Genomic DNA, 17,727 nt, shown 5'->3' with positions numbered 1-17,727 from the left:
GAGAGAAAATAGTTGTTCAGGGGAGAGATTATACATTTCTAAGCATGTGATCGCGTGACCGCGGACGAATAACGAACGAACAATTAAGAACAACAAATAAACGAATAAGACCTGGGAAGGAAATTTTTTGGGGGTTTTTTTTTTTTTTTTTGAGTAGAGATATTAAACAAGGAGGTACGGGGTGAACGACTGGAATGAAACAGAGAACGAAAATTATTGCAGCGCATTCGACGAATCACTGAGAGAAAAACAAAAACCACAATGTCGGAGACGGTACGGTAGCCAAAGCCTACGAGTACTAGGCCGCAGAATACTCGATACGCAATTAACCGACGATTGTGTATACATGTACGAAAAATTAGCACCGAAAATTTTCAAAAAGATACGCTATAGGTACATACACCGAAAGAACGATTTATTTATTCACATAATCTTCTGATTTATTCACAAATGTACAATATTCATAGAAAAGGGACACATCAAAGAATCTTAACGGCCTTACTTACGTTCACAGACAATGGCCCTCACTTGTTTGGGGAAGGGGAGGAAGAGGGGAATGCGCCCAAAGTGCGGCCGCTCGTGCAGTTTACCCGGACGGGCTCGTTTGGCAGATACTCACAAGGATCGCTCCAACCCCAGGACACTACAGCCGTGGATGTTCGTGGCAGGGGCATTGATCACAGTCGTGCACATAGCAGGAATCCGAGGAGCGTATCTCAGGGTCAGGGAGGCAACAGCGTGCGTATATTCAAGGAGTCCAGGCAGAGAGAGCGGCGGGGCAGAGAGAAAGTTCAGAATCCCGGGTCAGAGAGAGAGTGAACGGGGGTCCGGGTCGGGTTTTATACCCCCCAGGACCCCCCCCCCTTGAATGTTCCATGGGCCTCCATTGGCTGCCTGGGGTCACATGTTGTGACAGCCCCTTATTGGTCACCCTTAGCCACTCCCTTCAGCCTCCATCGGCTGTAACTTATGGACCACTCCCTCTAGCTCCCATTGGCTGTTCGCTGCTTACAGGCCACGCCCTCCAGCTACTGCCTCGGGCCTGGAAGACTTGTCCTCGGCCCATGACACGGCACTTCAGGCTGCAATGAGGCCTACCATTACTCTACCTGCCTCAACGCATACTAACACTGGGAAGGAGACTATACTTCACATTTAATAAGAAATAACTAACTAAGCGAGGCTACATGTTGTGGTGTAACTAACTATGGGGGGTGGGGAGGGGGGTTGCCTTTCTTTACAAAACCACAGCACGACCCCCCTCTCCGACCAGACTCGTCCCGAGTCGACCTCAGTCGGAATGACCGGTAGAGTCTGGTATGCAATTGACTTTTATCATTAATGTGACATAGATGTAATCCCCCTAACATTTACTCTAACACATGTGTGCAACATCATTTACTCTACACATGTCCCTCCTAATGCGTTGAGCAGCTAACTAACAGATTCACACCCACAACTATTCGCGCATTTCCGGAATCTTTAAACTAAACACATAGCCGGTAGGCACATTCTTATATTTACATTCACAAAACTTTAACCATTATTTTCAAACACTGTAACCCAGGACCTGCACTTGAGGGAAGAAAATGGAGGAAGGAAATGAAGGCACTTGCTGCTTGTTATCATCTTCTTGTCTTGTGTGCGGGCTAACAAAAACTGGCTGGCCCTGACCGGCATATAAGCCATTTGAACATCAGGGCCATCTAAATCTTCTCAAATTGCACACATGGATCACTTTCTTTATTCAAGCAAGGCCACTTGACACATGGTCCAATTGCGTGGCGTCAGTGCCACTTGACAGGTGATCCATGTGTGTGTGTGCCAGTGCCACACAACAGGTGGAAAGATGGTTGGCCCAAATGCCACCCGACAGGTGGTCCGAAGATTGGCCCGAATGATAAAGCAGCCAAGAGCTGCCACAGCAGAGGTGCGGGGCCACAAGGCTTGTGGTCCATAAGAACAAGATGGATTGGCAGCAGGTGGGCCGCCAAATGGTCCTGGGGTGGGGGGGGGGGGAGGGAAGACAAGGCGCAACAAGCACAAGGAAAAGCAAACAGTGCCATGCGAAAAACAAGGTGACCAGGCACCACCCTACCTGGTGCGGTGCGAGGGACGCGGCAGAGTGAGCGGAGCAAGCTCGTCCCTAACCGTCCGTACCGCCCACCGTTAGCTACACTACCCTAGCCCCCCATGTATTTAGAATTTGTCTCTACGTCTTGTCTCCCATATCCCCCTCTAATGCCAAATTTGTCCCCAAATCTCTCCCAGGTTCTCCCAGGAAGGAAGAGATGGAACAAAACAATGTTTCACTCACGTCATGATGCATCTCACTTTCCAAATGGCTTACAGGGCCTTACGGTGTGAAGTTTGTCTTCCGAGGTGACTGGTTGTGGATGGTGCGAATGGATCTCACATCCTAACTACACTAATAACATTACACATCAAAACACCCAGGGGTTGTACCCTGCCCATAGGCCTCTTCAAACTATGTGGTTCTAAGAACCCGAACTCCCATTGCCCACACTGTGGTGCCCTCCTGGATTTGGGTCTCACCCAACAAATTTTCTATCTGTGCCCTCGCACAATTTTGGGGCTGGGTCGTGTGGTTCTACCAGCAGGTCTACCTACCTGCGCCCCTCTGTTCACTGGAGCTGCCTCCCGAGCTTGCCTGCTCCTTACCCTAATCTACCTGGGGAAGGCCCTCCCTGGCACTTACCCCCTCAATGCCCACCTTGGCATTGGGCAACCTAGGTCCTTTCCCTGGATCCTAGGGCCCCACTCACACGCTAACCTAACTGGCTCCCAGAGCCTACCTGTGGCCTGACCTGGCCGACAAGCTCCCAGTGACGGAGTGCCTCAATAACTATAACTACCAATTAAACCATACGCCCAGCCATTTCACTGTCTGCTGCACCTCACAAAACACTACGTTCTACCATCAGCACCACAGGTGTCAATATCCATGCAATTTACCTGTACCCTCTACCTAGCTTTAACCTACCCCGCCGGGCCTCCGTGAATGGGTTCCACTCCCCACATTCAATCCTTCGCACCATGCATTCCACACCTTTTATTCCACACCATTTATTCTCACACACAATTCCTCAAACACACAGCATCATCTATCTAACCAATTTCCCCTAAAACTCGTGCTTCCCTCGTCGTCCCTTTAAACTATGCACACCCTTTGTTAACAACCACTAAACTCTCTATGTCCCCTCTACTGTTCAGGTGTCGCTACTTAAATCTTGTCCCTATGGTTGCTCTAAATCTCTATCATTATCCTAGCCCTCCCTCGGCTAGCTTCGGTGCCCCATGGAGGCAATCATTGCTGGCCCCTCCATGCACCTAACACTGCCACCCCCCTAAACTAATGCTCATGGGCCCTCCGTGTGAGGAATGGTCACACTACCATTCCCCCACGTGGGGTACACTACTCCCCCCAGTCCTCTAAACTATGAGCCCCTCCATGTGGAGGTAACTTGTCATGGCTCGGCCTCGAAGGGCCGAGCGATCCATGCGGGTGGTTGGTCGCCTGTATGGGGCGTCCGCCCAGCATTGACGATCTGAGGGGGGAGGGATTGATGGGCCCAGGTGCCGGGCTCCATCCCTGCGTGGGGCCCTTCGGTCCCACGCACGATGACCCAACCAGCCACAGTCAGAGCACCTCACCCGGTAAGGTGCGTTGGTCCGAAAATCCAAATTACCCCTCGAACCCCGCCGACCGCCCTTGCCGCGGTATGGCGCCAACCATACCATGCGGGTGCCGGAGGCACGAATCCGTGCACACCGGTCCTTGCGAGACCGACGCAGCACCGGTTCCCTCCGGTCCCCATGGCAGACAACTCACCCGGGGCTCGCGTACGCTACTCATCCCGCTAAGCTCTACCCCGGTCGGTGTCGATGCCTGGGCCGCGTCATCACAACATGCTACCCACTCCATATTCACACACCCAGGTGCACATGTGCCCCCCCCCCACACACTCCGTCATCACACACTCCGGTGCACACTCTTTTTCCACACACTCCGGTGTGCACTCTCGCTCCACACACTCCGGTACGCACTCTCTCACACTCCGTACCACTACCAGTAGCACACCTCACAATGGTCCCTTCTCGAACGCTCGGGTCTTGCCCGACCCCCAAGCTCGCCAAGCACACGGTCGCACCAAACACATTCCCGCCCTTACTATTTCCACATGCGTCCCCAAAATTTTCTCTTCAAACTCGACCTTCGTCGGTTTCTCTACCTCCCCCGTCGCTACTCTCATAGCCCCAGTCAGTTTGGCCGTGCTCCGCTTCAACCCCCTCTCCACGCGCTCCTCGTACCGCTTCACCCCTTCGCGTACCACTGCTACATCCCTGCTCATCTTACGCCAAATTTCCTCCACCATGGTGTCCATCCGATTCGCTATCTTTTCCATATCACTTCTTGACTCTGCCCTCATCTTTTCCATGTTGCCCCTGGATTCTTCCCTCTGAGTATCCATTTTTTTGCCCATCTTATTCATTTCTTCACTCGTCTTGACCATGTATGCCCTCATTTGCACCATAAATAGGCCCATATCCCCTGGCACGGCGGGCTCGGCTTCCGCCGCTACGTGTGAGGCGCCACCATTTTCTCCCTCTCCTGCTGCACCCTCATCAACTTCCCCTTCTAGCAATTCTTCCTGCTGGTCCTGGGTCATTAATTCGTCGACATTTACTACTCCCACCGGCCCCTGGTAGTCTTGGCCAGCCATTGCACGAACTCAATTTTTTTTGTTTTTAAAACTAAATTTCGTACGCGCTCATAATTTCGCAGCATGTGAAACGTACTGCAAGTCCAATTCCACTCCCGACACCAATTTTGTTGCTGTCGGGTTCAAATCCCACTCCCGACGACCAATTTTGTTGCGCATCTCGAGCTCGTCAACATACTAAGGGGGGGGTTAAGCCCCACTCCCCCTCGAGCTCGGAGTCCACGAGGCCGCCACCCACACTACACTTGTGGGGGGTGGATTGCTAAGCAATTCCAGCCGCCGAGCCCGCAGCTACGCGCGGAAGGGTTAACGGTCATGACCCTAGTACAGTGTTTCCCAACCTGTGGTACGCATACCACTAGTGGTACGCGAGGGCCTTCCAGGTGGTTCGCAACTCAACCTTTAAATAAAATGATTTGGCCTGATAATTTTTTTATTTCTGATTTCTGATATATTTCATGATTTCCGATGTGCTGTGAGCAAAGTTATGTCCCGCATCGACCAGCTCGTGGAGAAGAAACAGATGCAGCCCTCGCATTAAATTGAAATAAGCCTGATATCTTATCAAATTGAGTTTTTCTGGAACCAGGTGGTATGCGGATTGAGTTTTTCTGAAACCAGGTGGTATGCGGCGACGGTACGGGACCTCCAAGTGGTACTCGATCAGAAAACGGTTGTGGAACACTGCCCTAGTACCTTCAACACACGCAGCCACGAGAACGGGGACTGAACCTCGCACGAGTCACGCTGGTATTTTACGCCCGAGTGGTTTGTGCGTCGCGTAACTCGTGCCGTTACCACGATCGAACCCGATTGAGCGGTTTAAATTCGTGCAATGCTAGGCCAATGGTGAAAGGACAAAGACGGCCAGGTTGGAAACAAAACCACAGGATTTATCCACAAATGTACAGTATTCATAGAAAAGGGACACAGCGAAGAATCTTAACGGCCTTACTTATGTTCCCAGACAAGACACATTCGGGGAAGGGTAGGAAGAGGGGAATGCGCCCAAAGCGTGGCCGCTCATGCAGTTTGCCCGGACGGGCTCGTTTGGCAGATGCCCCCCAAGGATCGCTCCAACCCCAGGAGACTATAGCCGGGGATGTTCAAGGCAGGGGCGTTGATCACAGTCATGCATGTAGCAGGAATACGAGGAGCGTATCTCAGGGTCAGTGAGGCAACAGCGCACGTATATTCAGGGAGTCCAGGCAGAGAGAACGTCGGGGCAGAGAGAACGTTCAGAATCCCGGGTCATAGAGAGAGTGAACGGGGGTCCGGGCTGTGTTTAATAGCCCCCCTGGAGCCTCCCTTGAATGTTCCACGGGCCTCCATTGGCCGCCTGGGTCACGTGTCGTGACAGCCCCATATTGGTCACCCTTGGCCACTGCCTTCAGCCTCCATTGTCTGTAACATATTAGCCACTCCCTCTAGCTCCCATTGGCTGTTCGCTTCTTGCCGGCCATGCCCTCCAGCTCAACCCTCGGACCTGCAAGACTTGTCCTTGGCCCATGACATGGCACTTCAGGCTGCAATGAGGCCTACCATTACTCTACATGCTTCAATGCATACTAACACTGGGAAGGAGACTATACTTCACATTTAATAAGAAATAATTAACTAAGCGAGGCTACATGTTGTGGTGTAACTAACTATGGGGTGGGGGGGGGGGGGGAGGGGGGTTGCCTTTATTTACAAAACCGCAACAATATATATACCGTTACAAAAAGGAATTGCATACACGTGGTCGTTATTTGGGATCGGCTTCCAGGATTTCTCTTCACCTTTTTTCTTGAATGCAGACTAACTTTTTGAAAAAACCCTAATAAACGATAAGCTTTCATTTTATCTCAACTCATTCATTTGGATTTATTTGATTCAGTGTTTAAATTATTGCTTTTGGAAAGATCTACTGAGAACGTCTTGTTTTTTTTAAACTCAAAATGCCAGGGATAGCTCCCCTGCCGAAGCAAACTTGTATGCAACTGCATCAATTACAGGTATTTAGTTCCGAATTGTTGCCAATGTTTTTTTTGAAAAACAACACTGCATTGACAATTCCATACGTAATTTTAAGACTTATAAAAAAACAGTCATAAGACCAACTTGTATGTGTAGGAACTGGGAAGAAAAAGGTGCATGTGAATCACCATCCCCCAGAGGTCACCTAGGCAAAACCATTTACTTTCATGTATGCAAGTGGGAGGGAATACACCCCTCCATCCTGCAAAATAATTTACAAGTATTTTGCATCTCACTTATCAAACAATGTTCGTCACATACTCCATACCGATTTAATTTGACCGAGAGAACAAGTACGATTTCACAAAGTTTGTTTAGCTAAAAGGCAAACAATCAATGCAAATGAAGAACATTGTCTCAATGGAAATTAGTTTTTAACCAAACACAATGGAAATGGTAAACAAGTTTCTTTGAATACTGATTTACTCCTCTCTCGGGTCAGACATCGTGGGGCCAGCTGTCAGCCGTATTATTTACCTTGAAACCTCATCTTTCTACAACTTGCTTATAAAACTCAGTAAAAAACATTTTATATTTATATTTGAGTGTATTAAAAACATAACGCAACGAGATTTTCTGAATCATTATTCGATATTGTACAAAATTATTTATCATTTGGGAAGACCCAATGTAATACTAATATTTCAAAAGTACCATAATCACCCTTAGTCATAAAGAAATATTATATAGAATATATGGATATATTGTGTCGTATATTTAAAAAATGTATAAACTTATATGTATCATTAAAACGTGCACACAAGATAAGTAGGTTCTAAACACATGATTTTGACAGGTTGTGGCTCATATAAATCACTCAATTCATAGATAAATTTTACACTTCCAAAGCTCTCCTTTGGTCCTGTATCCAAGACCATAATATGGAAGTGTTCAATTTAATTATTTCAGTCACAGGTTGACACTGTTTTGAGGGCCAATCGTTCAGAATTTTAACCCTGCTTTCACAAATAATTTACCTCTACCTACAGCATGCATACACCATCCTGATGGAAAAGTTTGTTTGTTATTAGGCATCGTCTTGCATGTTGAATCCCTCCGTCGTTGACAGTTCAGTTTGTTGCGGAGCTCTTTCATTCACTTGATCCACTTCCTTTAACATTTGGCAATTATTCATGTGTGATTCTCTGCAGCAGGATGAACGCTGGAACTCTATGCTCCTGTCATCAAAGAGTGACCCTTATCTCTCATGTGCTTGAGGAACCAGATACAGGTCACAAATCTTCTCTGTGCTTGCAATGCACAATCTGCCACGTCAGCAGCACACAAGCCATTGCGCGTTGAATCACCAATATGGTTGTAGATTGGCTAGATCACAAAATGACCCTGCACAGCAGGCAGCATCACTGCCATTCTTACAAGCATTAGCAGATATTCACCAAGGCTGCCGTCCAGTTTCATCTGACCTGCCCTCTCAAGCATAGAGTGTGAGGAGCTGCACAAATCCCGCTCAATCAGCAGAATTGTGTGAGGTAAGGACCAAAGCTGGAGGTGCATAGATGAAGGCTCCAGGATCATGATGTCCAATTGATCCATGATGCCAGCAGAGCCATGAAGGCCCAGTGTCCAGCACAGTCCAGCAGTCCCATCCAGGACTCACCCTCCTTTGGCAATCAGCAGAGTCATGATGTCATGTTGGAACATCAGGCAGAAGCTGTAGTTTGCCATGCCAATGGAAGAAGAAACTTTGGCTGTTGATGTGAGCTCCAAAACAGGTGCTGACGTGATAGATATTTCTGACATTGTACTGAAGCAGGTGGTCACTTTCATCCCACATATAACAATGTGGTTCAGGCAAATGGTCGTCTTGAAACTCCTGCGCAGGTAGGTGAACCACAATTATCAATTTTCCAAAGGAAATTGTCTTTCCATGTTTCGGAGGTGCATGCCATAATAATTTCATATTGAGCAAGCCAAATTCACTGATCATAATCTCCAGCAACTCTTCCAAAAGCCTCATTTCGATTCTTACAAGTGGGTTATTCTCCTCTTTCATTTAATCACACCAGAGCCTGTTTCCAACACACTGGATGAAGCAGAATCATTTTAAAACAGGGAATTAACAAATTATAACTGACAATGTAATTAATATCCCGATTATGTTCTGCCTTATAACAATTTACATTGGTTCACAGGTTCCCCTGGAACATTTGAAAGATTTATATTTAATGTGTAACACCCAAACAAAACATATTAAATCAGGGGGTGTACATGTTTCGAGCATAACCAAAGTACATATTATGAATCGATTCAATAAATCTTCAAAATTGTATTTCCCTTTTCCTCACGAAACAAAATACCCAAAATTCTATCACCCAGAAATCTCAAATATTATCATGTATTCAATCAACATTTGCACAATCATGTGGTCCTCTCACCACAAGGTGAGAAGGAAATCAAACATTACTGTAACTTTTAAATAATTCGTCTTCTTTCATCAACCTTACTTTCATATTTTACTTACAAAATATCTCATGTAATTCACAGGTGCTCAACCAGGTGATTCACAAGTGATTTGCAAAATCTTTTTGCAAATCAAATCAAAGCAAAAATCCAAAATTAACCATGTATGTGTTCTTATCATAATTATCACAGATCCCCTTCGTATCAATTTTCCAACAAAAACTGTCTGTATATGATTCGCATTACTTTCCACACATAATTCCTTGAAATCATCATTACCTCCCTTTTTTTATTTATTTTATAATAAATAAAACAAACAAAAACTAGAACTGCCACTTTATAAATGCTGGCAGTGATGACCGGTTTACCTTAATGGTTTACCTTAATACCTTAATGGCGGTTCACCACTGATGGTATGAAATCGCATAGTAACTGGTATATAACCGTAAGGTTTTCAGAGTCAGAAGTGTATGCGGGACTCACTGCACTGCCCTGATGAGCCCCAAAAGGGCGAAACCAGGTCGGTAACTGTGAGTTTTACATACACTTATGACAGTATCTGAACTATATATACTAGGGCATGCCCGTACTATATATAAGCTAGGACGTGCCCGTACGTGGGTGCCCGTTCCTTGCCAAAAAAAAAAAAAAAAAAAATTTTGTGTAGGGGTGTGTGTGTGTAAACATCCTAGGGCGTGCCCGTACGTGGGTGCAAAAAAACATGCGTGCAAACAACAACAACAAAAAAAAACTTTGAAACCACGTGGCAGTAACGACCACAGAACCCCCCCCCCTCTATTTACATGAATGGTTTGGTCCATTCGCAACGACCACAGAACCCCCCCCTCTATTTACATGCAATGGTTTGGTCCATTCGCAACGCCAAAGCGAACGGCGAACGGCTAAATCGCCATAGCTCGGTAAGTACTTGTCCGATTAATTTCAAACCTTGAAAAGGCACATCCTCGGGTCCCCAGCAATATACCTGGCAAGTTTCAAGTATATCGGACCGGTAGTTGTCGAGAAACAGCGGTCACAGACAAACATACACACATACAAACACACATACAAACACACATACACACATACACACAGAGATTAATGGAATTATAGATAGATATCTCTGTGCAGCGTCTATCATGTGTTGTCCTGTGTTGTGTTGTCTTGTCACTGAACTACGTTCTCAAACTTTTGTGAAATCGTACCAAACTTCTGGTATGCACATATCTCTCCCATCTGTATGTCCCAAGGGTATTTTTAGGGGAAAAATTTTCCAATTTTTTTTTTTCTTTTGGGAATTTTTTCGGGGAAATGTTTTTTTCAACTTAAGTTTTCAACTTCAATTGTTTATAAAATGTGATATCACGTATATTACAAATACATTTATGCAAAATAATTGTTTGAATTATGATTGGTTTAAACCATTACAAAACGGCAACTCGGGTACACGGTACAGTCATTTATCTATATATCTACACATCTGGGCAGTGTCTGTGTTGTCACTTAACGACTCCCTCAAACTTTTGTTTCCGTGGTTGTGAAGTGTTTTTAATAACGTTGTGGTGGTTTTGAATCACGTGGTGGTGAGGTATTTTGAATTATGTGGTGGTGAGGTGTTTTTAAATGATGTGATGGTGAGGTGTTTTTAAATCACAAGGTGGTGAGGTGTTTTGAATTACGTGGTGGTGAGGTGTTTTGAATTATGTGGTGGTGAGGTGTTTTGAATTATGTGGTGGTGAGGTGTTTTTAATTATGTGGTGGTGTGGTGTTTTTAATTATGTGGTGGTGAGGTGTTTTGAATTAGTTGGTGATGAGGTGTTTTGAATTACTTGGTGGTGAGGTGTAATAGTCCCAAACTTCCAGTCTGCACCTACCCCTCCCCTATGTATGTGCTGAAGGGTTCTTTCTTGAAAAAAAAAAAAACATACAAGCTAAATCTTCAAACTAAATTGCCTATAAAAATGTAACATCAAAAACACAACACATACATTTGTGCAAAATAATTGTTTGTATTATGATTGGTGTAAATCATGACAACACAGCAACTCAGGTACAGTCATTATCCTCAACTGGACCTGACGGCATCAGCCCACGGGTCCTAAAATCTTGTTCTTCCGCTCTTTCACTCCCTCTCTCTGTTCTCTTCACCCTCTCTTTTGCTCAAGGTCATCTGCCATCTGCTTGGAAATCTGCCAACATCACCGCTTTGCACAAAAAAGGTGCAAAAACAGATCCCAGCAACTACAGACCAATCGGCCTTCTCCCAATTATCAGCAAAGTCATGGAATCCATCATTGCTTCAGATATGAAAACTTTCCTCTTCTCCAATGGCTTGATCTCTGATCATCAATTTGGTTTCAGACCTGGTCACTCTACTCTGGACATGCTGCTTCTGCTTTCTCAACAATGGATGGAGGTCCTCAATGCCAAACAGGAAATTAGAGCTGTCTCCCTTGACATATCACGTGCCTTCGAAACGGTCTGGCACCCCGCTCTGCTCACCAAACTCTCCTCTGTTGGTATCCATGGAAATCTCCACGCATGGCTGGCGGACTTCCTCTCTAGTCGTAGTCAACGTGTGTCCCTGAATGGGTTTCTCTCATCTCCTCTTCCTGTTCAGGCTGGAGTTCCGCAAGGCAGTGTTCTGGGCCCTGTGCTTTTTCTGGTCTTCATCAATGATCTCTCTGACTCTCTTGAAAATCCTCTCTAGCTCTTTGCTGATGACTCGACTCTGTCGCTCCATTCTTCATCCCTCAGATCGGCAGTCTGCAGCCTCCTCACTCTCTGCAGACCTGGACCAAATCACAGACTGGGAAAACAAGTGGAACATGTCTTTCAATCCTGACAAATCTCACACTCTTACGATGTCTCTCCGAAAAGACCGACTGGACAACCCTCCCATCCACTTTCTGAATAATCCTCTCCAAGAAGTTCTGTCACTCAAGCTTTTGGGTCTCACTATCTGCCATGATCTTTCCTGGGAAAACCACATTTCAAATCTGGCCTCCAAAGCCAGTCGCCGACTGGGCATCCTCCATCGTGCAAAGTCCTTCCTTGGCACACCTGATCTCCTCACCACATACAAGGCTTTCATCCGCAGCTCAATGGAATACTGCTCTCCCCTCTAGGCTGGTGCTCCTGCCTCACACCTAGCTCGTCTTCACGCTGTTGAAACCAAAGCATTCAGGATCATTGGAATCTTCTGCGATGAAGCTATCTCCAAGGGCCTCTCACTCACTCACCGCAGGCAGGTTGGTGGTCTTTCCGTCTTCTACCGACTCCTCTCTGGCCTTGCCCCCCCAGCTCTCTCTGGGCTCTGTCCCGCAAATATTCCTACAGGTCGCACAAGATCTGCCTGCAACCCTCTTATGGTCAAACTGCCAAAATCAAGACTCTCTGCTCACCTTCACTCCTTCATTCCTTCATTCCTCTTTTCTCCCGCCTCTGGAACAAACTCCCTCACTCTCTTCAATCCCACTCCACCCTCCAGGTCTTTGAAACAGCTGTTCACCACCATCTCTTATCTTCCCACATCCAAAACCTTGATCTTTTCTATCCCCGCTAATTTCACCCCAATTCCACTTTTTTGAAATACCAACTTCTGTCCTGGAAGTCCTTGGTGTCCTTGTGTTTTATACTTCTCCCACCCCCCCCCCCCTCCCCTTCCCACGCCTCCTCCCCCCAAGCCCTCTCCCTCCCACACATCTCCCTGCTCTTAAATGTTGTGTGCTCTCAAGTGTTTGTGTGCTTCCCCTTCTCTTGTCTTCCGCTCCCTCTTTTTATATATTTTGTTTGTCTGGTTGATTTGTTTGTGAAGTAAATGTCAGCTCTTTCACGAGCCTCGATTCAGTATACAAAAAAAAAAAAACTAAAATAAGCCCATTCCTCAGTAACGACGCTTGGTGGGGCGAGCGCAGCGAGCCGAGCCAAGTTAGTATATACGGGACTTGGCATTTAATATGGAATTTTTTTTTTTCTTGACTTGGGTTTACTTTCTGAACTGAGTATATCAATCTCGTGAGTTTCTTTTACCCTTCGGTGATGTCTTTGTTGAAAGAACCATGTCACTGATTGTCTTTCGCAGCAAGAAGTCAATAACAGGATTATATCACAGTTGGCATGACAAAATGTAAGGACAGGTACATTTGATGATTAGCTTCACAATCGGGTATATAAGGGTTGTTGCTTTCTGTATTAGTGGAAAACAACTGCTGCACGTCTACAAAAGTTATTGCCGCTTCCTCTGGAGATGGTCCGTCAGCTTGACAATGCTGTTTGTCATGGAGTGGTGGCTTTACGAAATTCTGGCATGAAACAGCGTGCGATTGCTCGGCAGTATGGCATCACTCAAGGTCAGGTGTCAAAGATCCTGAAACGAAATACTCAGAGGGGTGTCCCGACTCCAATACCGAGGCCAGGACGTCCACCCAGAACCACAAGGAGAGATGACCGCCAGCTGCACCGGTTAGTCTGCAATGGCCGTACCAAGTCAGCTAATCGGCTTCGGGCTGAGTGGCAGCAACTGACAAATGTGCCTGTATCCAGAAGGTTAGTCAACCAACGACTGGTTCAAGCAGGCTATCGTGCCAGGCATCCCCTGAGAAAGCCATGCCTGACCAGACAACACAGCCAGCGCCGATTGCAGTGGGTCAGAGAGCACCGTCAATGGCAGCCAGGACACTGGAATCACGTGACCTTCAGTGACGAGTCTAGATTTCTGGTCTATCATCAAGATGGCCGCGTCCGAGTGTGCAGACAAGTACATGAAGCCCACAACGAAGATTGTATAGTGCCAAGAGTCCAAGCTGGAGGTGGCGGGGTGACCGTATGGGCTGCTTTTCATGCAGGGGGCAAAACTGACCTGGTTGTTCTGAATGGAAACCTGAACCAGTTCAAGTACAGGGTCATTCTGGAAGAAACATTGCTTCCAATTGCTCGTGCAGCCTTTCGAGGAAACTTTATCATCGTGCGTGATGATCGTGCTCGCATGATCCAACACTTTTTGCAGACCGTGGTGCAGAGCATATGGAGTGGTCTGCCATGTCCCCGGATATGAACCCGATAGAGAACTTGTGGGCAGAATTAATGCGTCAAATCGACAACTTGGACCAGCAGCCTACCTCTGTGCGTGAATTGCAGCAGACTATTGTCACTGCATGGCAAGCGATTCCTGTCCAAACCTTGGCAAATCTCATGAACAGCATGCCTCGACGTGTACGTGCTCTCCTGAATGCTCGTGGGGATTACACTAAGTACTGAACTGTAATTTTACTGGCCATAATCCCAGTCATAATTCAGCTTTTGTTTTTGTTGAAATTTTTTTTGGCTAATGTGCAAAATACAGAGATACTTCTGGAAAACGTACAGAAGTTTAACACAGTACTGTCCATGAATTGAGTTCGATATCAGTTTACATCACTTTCAAGGATCAATTTATTTGCTTTGAAATGTCAAATGTGGTTTTTGTTTCTTTTAAAGGTCACATTAACAAATCTAGAATAATTTCAACATAATTCCAATGAAATTTTGGTTCTAAGTCATCTTGAAAAGTAAGTTCACCCCCACAAAAAAAATATTCCATATTAAATGCCAAGTCTGTATATATATTGTTACTGATCGCGGTTTAGGATGTTGTTTGCCGAGCGAAGGCTCCGCGACCAAACAGTTGTTCCCCGACTCACCCGATTCACCCAGAACTTTGGCCGTATCGCACCACAGCTGCCCAATCTGGAAAAGACTAAAACGAGGAAATGCAAAGAGGAAAAGGAATAAGACGAGAAGACGGACAGAAGAGTAATTGGATTTATTATACACACAAGCAAAAAGGAAGCAGTCACGTTTATTTACAACACATAAGACGCAGGTGATACAGTGCAAATACTAGCTTATACAGACTTAATTAAATACCCAGGGACAAGACACACAGAACAAACTCACGTACACAAGAAGGGTGGAAAGGCAGGAGGTGGATGGCTGGAGGGAGAGGAAGGTCCAAGGGGGTCCTGCAGCACGATCGGCTCATTTAGCAGCCGCCGTTCCTTCGCGGCCCTGCTTAAAACCGCCGTCCAGGCCCCAAGCGGCTGTTGGGTGTTGTTGCTGCTGTGGCCGCCGCTTGCTTTGCCAGGACTCGTCTGACTCGTCTGGTCCAAACCCTCAACTCAACAACACTCTTGCACGTCTCCCTGTCCAACCACTCTTTCTCTCTTGGTCCAACCACTCTTTCTCTTTCTTGGTCCAACCACTCTTTCTCTCTCTTGGTCCACTCACTCCTCACCACCGACTCCTCACCACCGACTCCTCACCACCGACTACCCCACGCTTCTTGCGCGCGCGCCTTTATAGCGCCTCCGGCGATCAAGCCGCCGGCCTTCAGGACACGCCCATCGGTGTGCTCACCTCGGCCCTGGTTGGTCACGCGACCCTCTGGCTCCGCCCTTGATGACGACGGGCGGGCACGCCCCTCTTCCCCGACCTGAGCACATGTTCAATGGTGGTTTTGGAGGGGATGTAATTGGCAATCGAGGCTTGGCAATGACGAAAGGGGATGTGAAAGGAAATGGAGATTTTGGGGATGGGAATGAAAGGGGATCTATTCTCTTTCACTGGTGCAATGGAGTACTTCAATTAATGGGAGACACAGCCTTACTCTAAAACACAGAATAAGATATAACTATCGAACAGGGGTATTCTATTATTGGCTGACGTGCATGCTTGTGGACTAATTATGGGATGCCCTTTCACCTTTACACAGCTCCGGAGGCAGGGGGCGCAGAATAAACAATAATAATAATTCACACAATCAAAAAAATATACAGTCCTCATATCCGCAACAATATATATATATATATATATATATATATATATATATATATATATATATATATATATATATATATATGTACAGTCATGTGAAAAAGTAAGTACACCGCATGTAAAGTTTTGACTTTTTCAACATAGAGCTATTTGATCTTCATTTCATCAATATTGGTAGATAAAGGTGATATAATATAACAAATATCATGAAACATTTACATTTTGTCATCCATTGTTTAATTTAAATAAACATCAATGCAAATTTCGCATGTGGAAAAAGTAAGTACACTCCGACATTTATCACTACTTCAAATACCTAAAATTTGAATCAGGTGCACCAGCTCAGGTGCAAATGATGAGATCATCGTTAGAGAGGATCTTGGAGGAACCTGTCTTATTTAAACATCAGACATTTAGTTTGGTTTGCTCTTTGTTGTTAAAGTGTAAGTGTATGGCGTCACCATACCAAGATCAAATGAGCTCTCTGAGGCCTTCAGAAAGAAGGTTATAGATGCCAAAGAGTCTGGGAAGGCATTTAAAAAGATCTACAAACAATTTGAAATCAATCATTCGACTGTCCAGAAGATCATCTACAAGTGGAGAATATTCCAAACAACAGCCATCTTGTTCAGGCCAGGCTGCTCCAGCAAGTTCAGCCTGAGAGCAGACCGCAAGATGCTGAAGGAAGTCTCAAAGAACCCCAGAATGTCATCACGGGACCTACAGGTAGCTCTTGCCACTGTTGATGTCAAATTGCACGCTTCTACCATTAGAAAGAGGCTGCACAAATTTGATCTACATGGGAGGTGTGCCAGGAGGAAACCTTTGCTGTCCAGAAAGAACATCAGGGCTGGACTGAAGTTTGCCATTGAACACCGAGGCAAAGACCAGCACTTCTGGAACAATGTGCTCTGTACAGGTGAGTTAAAGGAAGAGCTATTTGGCCACAGTACCAGAAGACATGTTTGGCGAAAACCAAAGACAGCATTTGGCCACAAGAACCTGATACCAACTGTAAAGCATGGTGGTGGAAATATTATGGTTTGGGGCAGCTTTGCTGCATCAGGGCCTGGGCAGCTCACCATCATAGAATCCACTATGAATTCTTCATTGTACCAGAGGGTGCTTGAGGATAATGTGAGGCCATCCGTCGGAAAGTTGAATCTCAACCGAAGGTGGATCTTGCAACATGACAATGACCCTAAACATACCAGTAAATCCACCAAGGAATGGCTGAAAAGAAAGAAATGGAGGGTTCTGGAATGGCCAAGTCAAAGGCCGGATCTAAATACCATCGAGATGTTGTGGGGGGATTTGAAACGAGCTGTGCATGCAAGAAACCCGTCAAACATCGCACAGCTGAAAGAATTCTGCATGGAGGAGTGGGCAAAAATTTCTCCCAGTCGATGTCAGAGACTGGTAGACAGTTACAAGAAACGCCTACTTGAGGTTGTTTCTGCCAAAGGGGGTAATACCACCTATTAGAGCCAAGGGTGTACTTACTTTTTCCACATGTGAAATTTGCATTGATGTTTATTTAAATTATACAATGGACTACAAAATGTAAATGTTTCATGATATTTGTTATATTATATCACCTTTATCTATCAATATTGTTGAAATGAAGATCAAATAGCTGTATATGTTGAAATATGTTGAAAAAGTCACAACTTTACATGGGGTGTACTTACTTTTTCACTTGACTGTATTTGGGACCAAAAATCTCCGT

The sequence above is a fragment of the Myxine glutinosa genome, chromosome 1 (assembly GCF_964187855.1).
Source record: "Myxine glutinosa chromosome 1, kmMyxGlut1.1, whole genome shotgun sequence".
In the NCBI taxonomy this organism is placed as follows: Eukaryota; Metazoa; Chordata; class Myxini; order Myxiniformes; family Myxinidae; genus Myxine; species Myxine glutinosa.
Note: the sequence above shows the minus strand (reverse complement) of the source record.